The sequence below is a fragment of the Micrasema longulum genome, unplaced genomic scaffold, assembly GCF_059751315.1.
Source record: "Micrasema longulum isolate JH-2025_06_02 unplaced genomic scaffold, ASM5975131v1 h1tg001169l, whole genome shotgun sequence".
Lineage (NCBI taxonomy): Eukaryota > Metazoa > Arthropoda > Insecta > Trichoptera > Brachycentridae > Micrasema > Micrasema longulum.
Genome location: NW_028278356.1, coordinates 1 through 9,401, shown reverse-complemented (window position 1 = coordinate 9,401; position 9,401 = coordinate 1).

Here is a 9,401-nt window from a genome sequence, read left to right as displayed (position 1 = left end):
GCCTGTCTACAAACATTTGGACATACTCAAAAAATTGTTGAAAGATGATAAGCCTATAAATTCCTGCAATTCCTATTCTATTCTCTTAAAGTTTCCTCGGTCCGTGTCGTACGGGATGATACCTTGAAAAATTGCTAAATTTCATGGATGATAAAGTATTCTTACCAGTATATTTGTCAAAGTTGTCAGTAGACTCCAGAGACATGAGGGGCGTCTCCCCTCCGCCGTTCCCCTGCATGGCGAGACCCGACCCGCGGTCTGGATACGGCTACACCCCCGCGGGGCACCCGACTCCTTGCACCGAGAACAGCCCGCGACACGCGAGACACTGCACCGGGATCATGTCCTCGCCCATCCGACGATGTAGTCGTGGTCTATGGCACCGTTACAGTCACTTTTCTCTATCCAATATAAGAATCACGGAGATGTCTCTCCCGGTCCTAGTCCCGGTATCGTCCCCCAAAACGAGGCGTAATGTAAAGTAATCAGCCAGATTAATTAACTTTCTCCCTAGTTTGGTGTTGATTAATGAGTGTTGGCTAATTATTTAGATGAACCAATATCAACACTGAACGCTTTCCAGAAAATATTCCTCAAAAATGTGGTTACCGACTACCGACTGCCGACTGCCGACTACCGTCAGCTTCTCGACAAAATAATCACTTTCTCAAATTAGCTTCCGAACACAAATTTGGTATTTTCGAATAATTAATATCTATTAATTGATTACGTTAAAACTCGTTTGATTAATTGTAAATTTATGGGTGGGAATATTTACCGAATGAGAATGAATTATTTAACCATCCGAAAGGAATTTATTTACGTTGATTTATATTCTGCATCACGACTCTCGGAATGTGCAATTTAAAATGTATGGTTTTAACAAAACACATTTTGATTCGATCACTCTATGACGTTTAAGTACATAATATTAAAAAAAGAACATGTCGTTGGAATACTAAATACTGCTTTCTAAGATAAAAATTAGAATTGCTTTATTTAATAAAATAACGTTTCTCTTTTATTCAAAATAAAAAAGATAATAAACAAAACAATTTTAAAAATTATTCGTAAATTGCGTTTTTGTTGTTGAACAAATGCGATTTATGTTTTATTATTATTTTAGTAATGTAATATTTCAAGGGCGCTTTACAAAGTGATTTAAAAAAAAAAAAATTAAACATTTTGAATTTGTAATTTAAGTTAAAAACATTGTTATGGCATGCTACGTATTTAATTCAAACGATTTAGAAAACAAGTGGGTTTTGAGGTTTTTCTGAAACATCAATTCACTCTCACAGGCCAGCACTTCTGCTTGGAGAGCATTCCATGCCATAGAGCTTGCGACCGCAAATGCGCGTTCACCGAATCCAGCGCGCTGTTTGCGTAGAGGTATAATAACTTTTCCTCTCGACGTAGATATAGCTGATCTAGCTGACATCTGTCAGCTAGTTCATCTGGAATGTAAAGTTCCCTTAGATATTCCGGAGCAGAGTTGTGCAGTGACTTATACATAAGCCAACGGAGTTCGTACTCCACCCTCTGTGGAAAACGTAGCCAGCGTAATTCCCAAAGTAGCGGAGTGATATGACTTAACTTAGAGATTCCGAAAATAAGTCTCGCTGCGGCGTTCGATACATGTAATTCTCATAAAGCTGTAATATTTCAATGAATTCATTCGATATGCCCGAACATTTGTTATACACGCAATAAAAAACCTTCCCGATCCGCGAGGAAGAGATTCAAAATAATTATGAAAAAGAATACGAATGGAAGAGAAAGATAAAGTTCCAACATTAAGGTGAAGGAGTTCTTCTGTAAGTGGATTTATGATCCTCCAGCTCACATTTCTAGGACGGTTAATAATTTACCTACTTTACTTCGTACTTTCGTAGGAACCTAAGACCGAATCACGAGAGCCATGAGATCAGCAACGTAAAAACTCGTTTCAAAAATAAGAAGCGATCGGATTCAAAGAACATCAATATTTCAAATAAAATTCGAAAGAACACAAAACAATAAAAATATAAACAAAAAACAGTAATGAATAACGATAAATATAAAACTTGAAAGTTAAAAAAGTATCGATAAGAAAACCTTAAACACAAGAATATATTTATGAATTTACTAATTTTACATATTGAGATTAAATAATATTTTAAAGGCTATGTATTTTTTTTATAAAACAATTATCATATATTCACAAGTGATACGTTCGCTTTTATAAGCTACATTTTTTTTTGCATTTTATTTTAAAGGTTTTTTACTACACCGGCCTCGTGGTATAATAGTCACCGCGTTTGCCTACCATGCAAGAGGTCTCGGGGTCGATGTCGTATGACGGATCACCTTACCTTCGTGTAACAAAAATTGATCGAAATATGCCGCGATTGGTGTACCAATTCAGTGCCCTATGCACCATTAGGTGCGGAGAAGGAATGATGATAATGATTACGAAAAACCTGAAAATAAGTTATAAAATTAAAATTTGCAACAAAAATAAATTTAAATCCGAAGACGATAATTTCGGATCATAAATATTTTATTGGAAGTTCGTAGAATTACTTCGAGCATTTAATTTGTCGGGAAGCAAGTATGTAAAAGTACACTTAAATATAAAATCGTTTCTATACAATAGTTCATCAGGTCTACGAAAGGGGACATTTACGGTAAAAAATATTCATCGAAAAAAGACAAAGTATAATTATCTTCGGTAACCTTTACAATATGAGGCTCTGAAATTTTGTAAAATGTAAATTTATTCTCGTTTTATGAAAATACGAAATGTTCCCCGAGAGAAGTTTGATTACTTCACGAGATTGTTCCCTTTGAGAATATCGCAGTAGTTAGAGGAAAGATACAGCAATACGTAAAAACCCTCCCCCCTTCCGTGCGTGCTATGCTCTACACATTATATACGGCATGTTCCCAGAGCAACTCTTCTCCGGGACATTCTTTAAACTACCCAACGAGACCAATGCAAAAAACGCAAAAATTCAAACAAAACGCATTGTATTTTATCACGGATGATTTCGTTATTTTAACCCATAAATTTGCAGTAGAGATTTTAAAATCACCCAGATAATTTACATAATTTTGTATTGACCAACAGCAGGTAAACAGGTAAAACTAAAAAAAATAAATGCAATAACATACTGAAGAAAGCCCAATAAATACTTTGATAAAAAATACGTTTGGAAACAAATATAACCACTTTTAATAATATAAATAAAACAAGAAATAATATAAACTTTAAGAAAATAACTTCATTTTGCCTCAGTAATTATTTATTGTTATTTATTTATTTATTTATATATACGCCCAATGGGCATTTTTACACGCAATAAAGGACAAATAACGATTTGAGGTTTTGAGCTAACGAGCACGTAACGTAATTTGATTACTAGCTGTCAAAATGAACTATTTAAATATGGTTAATCCGAACATGAACATTTAATAAAATATGATTTTAACCTTTATAGCAAGACGCTGTTCATTAGGGTTCGTGTAAATCAGATTAACACCGAACGTATAAATTTGGTAGCTCAGGAATATTGTAACACTTAACCCCAATTATTTTGACAGAGATCCAGAGATTGTAGAAAACCGCGAAGGAATAATCCCCTAGCAGATGAGGTCAAGGGAATGTTTATCCGAGAGACGAATACTCCCTCCGCCTCCGCCTCCCGTTCCCACACCCACTCCAGAACCGGTAAAATCCCGAATATACTCGCTCCCATTATCGGTAAAATTCAGATATAACCCAACCCGAGATAAATCACCACGTGCGTGCTACGACGATGTTATCAAAGAGCCCGCCATTTGAACGTATTCATTATTTGTGTATTAATTGAGCGCCATTTTTAATGCGAGGCTTCGGAGGCGATTAAAAACAGACGCGGAATTGTTAAAGCGCTGATAACAATTAAAAGATCTCTCGTCTATTCATTACTCCGGGCAATTAAGTTCTACAGAAGTATATTCCTACTTCATTTTTAGCACGATTACATATTTAATTTACATTTGTGGCTGCTTAACAGTTTGTTTCCTCTCGGAACATTTATTATCGAGAGATAATGGCTGCTCGGAATCTTTTTACTCCGCGTATTAGGCGTGTACGAGTATGATATTTTTTTCTTTAAAGCTTAAATAAAAATAGCCGCAAATAATTAATTATCTTTTTTTAGTTTTATTTAAGTATTTTTCACTTACAGTCGTTCGGGACATGTTCGTTGAACGAACGTTTTCCTTCAAACTTCGCTTAACCGTTCGAGAATTTCCTAAAGCGGTGAACCAGCTGACACGTACCTAAATTAATGTTTCCATTAGAAATGCGAAGGATTTATAAAAAATAATTACGGTCACAATCACAAATAACATTCACGCCAGCTAAAAAGACTTCCGTGTTAAAATATAATTAATAGTAAAATGTATTGACTGAAAAGTAATGTCAGTAATCGTAGTGTAGTGGTCAGCGCATTTGCCTACCATGCGAGAGGTCTCGGGTTCGATTTTCGACATGGTAGATTTATTTAAAAAGGTGTTTTTACACTAGAATATTTCGCAGTCTAAGCCTAAGACCGATCACCTTATCTTCATGTAACAAAAATGATCAAGATACGCTGCGATGGACCATTAGGTAAGCACCATCAGGTGTGGAAAGGGAATGAAGGTGATGATGATGAAGGTCAGAAATCACTTATTTATAATTATATCACACAATTTTTCGATTATAATCATTCTGATATTCATTTATATCGAATGACCATCGTTTTATAAGTATTATTAATAGAACTTTACAAATCATATCACCACTTCCCGACTAGGTAGAGTTGGCAGACTACTAAACTACAAAACCACTAAACTGGCGTACGAAGTTTTTGTAATGTGGCGGGTAGTATGGTGCTGCGGACTCGCGGACTCGCGGACGCGCACTGCCCATAGTGCCCAATGTGCCCATGCCCGCGATATGCGGGGGGTACTCGAGGTACGCGATACAATATCACCGCTCGTTCATTTCTTTCATCGACAGGAAGTTTGTTTGCCTTGAAATTATTTTGTTTCCATCAAAGCTGTTACTATAGCTACACCCGATCGCTACTAACTTGTACCGAATACGATCGTTTCAATATGCGATTAGTCAGTGAGGGAATTCGGCTTCCGCTACAAATTGAGTACCCGTGGGTACTACCTACCCGAGTTGAAGTCACTACTAGGTCAACCCTTATTTGGTTAGGAAATAAACTACGAACAGCTCTGTACGGAATGCTCAGTTTGTTCAGTAGTGTGAATCGTTATTTGATTCCATTTAACCAAAATCAATAAAATATTTTTATTTTCTATCATTATTGTGACAAAAACGCGCGTGTCACGGCATTGTGAGCCATTGGGGGGCCTGATTTTTATTTGATTTATTTATTTAATGCGCACAATACACAATTTTATCATAGCACAATTATATTTTTTTATGTCCCGACTTGTTAGAAAACTCCGTGTTAAATCGGGATTCTTATATACATAAATCAAAATATTTATAAACATATTAAATAATATACAAATTAATCAAAACAATATACAAAATAATAATACAAAAATATAAATAGTAAAAATGTATACATGTCAAGAAATGGAATGCAGACAAGTTATTGAATAGTACGTGGCAATATGTAATTAATAATTTATGGTTATTTTATAATTCAATTCGGTAATTAATTGATAGTAAAAATAAATAATTCAAAAGAGTAATTAAAGTAACACATGTATATGGTAGAATATGGAATTTAATAAACACAATAATAAATAATTTTATTCTTCCATTAGCAATAGTTAAAATATATATTCATTAACTATAAAACATCACTATTTAGTTTATTCAAAGATGATTTCCATATATAATACGAAGAATGAATACTAATGAAGACAGCATCGATATTATATATTTATTCTCCAAGCAATCGAATATAGCGGTCTTTATCCCTCGATAAAATCAGTTATGGATCTTGTTTTGGAGAACTTAATATGTTCATCCGAGACGATGAACATTCTTGGAGCTATTTATGAAAAGTGTCTCCGAGCAAACATCGTACGTGTTCTCGGTTTATACCGATAGTAAATATAACTGTAACTACATAATTGAAGTTTTTGTTATGCGAAAACATCGTGCAAACATTCTGTTGGGACCTCCTTCCGCAGTCATCTGACAACACTTTCTTGATATAAATTTGTCGGATATCAAGTACCTTTAATTATTGAAGTAATTGTTCAGATGGGTAAGTCGGAGGACACCAAAGCGTAACTCTAAGAATTAGATTTTGCGTCTTGAAGGGGGTTCGTGACAACTGTCGAGCAACCTCCCCAGTCAATTATGTCATAGGCAGCCACCGATTGGAAAAGCGCAAAGTGGACATTTTTGAGAGTGCTAACGTCCAGAATGTTTCTGAGTGAGCTAAAGACGTGACACAGTTTTCTTAATCTAGATACCAGGGACTGAACCTGTGTCTCCCATCGCAAATTCCTGTCAATTACAATGCCTAGATATTTTATATTATCAACTGGTTTCAATAATTGACAAGAATTTCTAGAGTTAATATGTAGCTTTAAACTGGCTTCAAGTGGTGACCCGTCTTTTATACTAAATGTAAGATATTTTGTTTTATCCACATTCAGCGTAAGCAGATTATCATCCAGACAGTTTTTGACACCTCTCATCCCACAATTTGCTTTTTGAAACACCAGTCACTAGCCTCGAACAAAACATTGGAGAAAGAAGTAAAGAGCATTCGGGCGTTCGCTCGGAGCGATATCATATTTGATTTTTCCGATCTCTCCGGAATTCTAACCCAAATGCGAGCAGCGAGTGACTTAGCCATTACACCGCAGGAGCTTTCATTATTACAAGCATATCGTAAACAGTAATGGAAACTTTTTCAGCTACATCGTTTGTTTTATTTTTCGTTTATTATTTTCTGACATTACTTTCAAGTCATTAATATTATTAAACGATAAGAGTTTAAGAAGGTGAATCGGCTATCCGAATATAACTTTAAATAAATGTGGAAATAAAAAACTCTTATTTTCTTTAAAAATGCTGGCTAGTTTAAAAGCCGTATTACGAATAACCTCGCTTCATGTTGTTTCGAGTAAAGTTCAACAAAAATGAGAAAAAAGATACTTCTCAAAGCTTTTACAGCTTTTATATTTAATACGCATCATAAATTATGTGATATTATCTCAACAGAGATAAGTGTGCAAAATCTAGTTACAAAACTGATACACTTACATGGATGTATTATTGCGTTTTACTAAACTACAACTTACAATTTAAATGGATATAATATATAGTACTCAAAATAAAAACTTGATATACGATTACCAATTATAACAAAGTTTATAAAAGTCTACTTGGAATGTAAATAAAATGTTGAAACTTTAGTAAATTTATTACAATTTGCTGCCCTAGTTCTTGTATGTTTTGTAGACAATTTTGCAAATTGTTCAAAGGACATTAAAAGTCAAATAAGTAAAATTAGTAAGTGGAGATTGGCACTCAAAAAATGCTGAAAATAATGTTTTATTAAAAAAAGAATTCTTTAGCCACAGGGACGGGTAATATTATAATGAACGGCAGCAAGCTCTATTATTAAAACAAAAGCCGCCGTAAAGCTATCTTTATATTTAGTCCATATTAAAATCAAATTAAGAAAAGTCTATCCTTGACCTTGTGATATAAAAAAAATATACACAATAGGGTTGCCTGCGCATTTACTTTACAAATAAATAAAGTGACTATTGTATCTTTTTTTTAAATTACTTATTTAAAAATGTCTGATGAGATCTAAGATTTGAATAAAATCTAAGCGTGATGTAAAAAATAAGATATTATATATTTTCAAAATGGCCAGTATTTGCTCATCTGCAATACTTTCAACATTTAGTCGCCCTGGCCATCCTGAAAAATTGTTTAGTGCTAGCTGTTCGAAAATGAAATGATAAAAACTGGCAGATTTTGTTAAAAAACGAACAGCACAAAAACTGCGCTTTTCTGGAAGTCGAATATGTGCGGACGTTGTAAAAATGACGACGAATGTTACACCGAGAGGTCTCGGCCAAACGGAGAAATCATTAGTGATCGCCGAGTGCAGTTATAGAGCACGACTTATAGGACCGTACCGAGTACCGACCGAAGGAAGAGGCTTTAGCGTCGATTATTGATTTCAAGCTTACGATGGAACAATACTTAATGTAGCCAAGGGTAGCTTCAAAATACAACGAAAACAAACAAACAAACAAACCATCACGCCGCTTCCCCGTTGAGGTAGGCAGAGAGGGTAGAACGCCATTTCACTCTATCTTTACATACAGACCTCGCTTCCTCTACATTCATACATTTTCTCATGCACGCACGCCGATTATTCCTACTCTTGACATGTCCATCTTCAAGTATTCAATGGACTTGATCGTGCCATGTCTTTATCGGTCTTCGTCGTTTTCTGCATCCATCTACATTCGCATTGTGGATCCTTTTAGCCGTTCTTTCGCTGTCCATTCGTTCTACTAGTCCAAACCGACGTAACACCCCTTTCTTGATTCTGTCGATAATGCGTGTCTCAGCCTTACACAATTCACGGATCTCGACATTTGTGCACCTATCATACATCGTTTTACCACCCATTTGCCTGAGGGATCGCATTTCAACAGCATTTAACCTACTTTCATCATCATTTTTCCAATTCCTCACTTCCCTCCCATACATTAGAGTTGGCACTAGAACTCCACTGTGAACTGCTAGTTTAGTCTCCTACGATTAACAGTTGTTTGCCAAAGTAGATTTCAGTGCACCATTCGCCCTGTTCCCGGCACTCACACTCCTTTCGATATCTTTCTCGGTCTTCCCACCCCTAGTTAACATACTTTCCTAGATACACAAATTCTTCTGCCTGATTTAGAATATCTCCGTTCACACTTATCTCACATTTAGTTCTATTTTCATCCCTTTCAAAAACCATCACTTTCGATTTATCAACATTTATAAACAAATCGATTTTCTTGCATACATCGTAGACTTTGGTTAGCAAGAGTTGCGGGTCTTCGTTGCTGTTAACAAGAAGCAAGGCATCATCAGCATACTGATGACAGTTTAACAGTTATACCACTCATTTTTGCTCCCATTATTAAATCTTTCAGTTTATTCACACAGTTATCGATGTATGAATAAAATAAAAACAATAATAAAATTTAACCAACAATGTCATACATATGAAACAAGGGATGAATAAAAAAAGATTAAATCCACTTTGTATATCCCACACTCTATCTTTAGTCACTTTTCTTACTCTCTCAATCAGTATTCTGCTGTATATCTTTCCAACAGCGTTCAAAAGGCTAATAGCTCTATAGTTTCC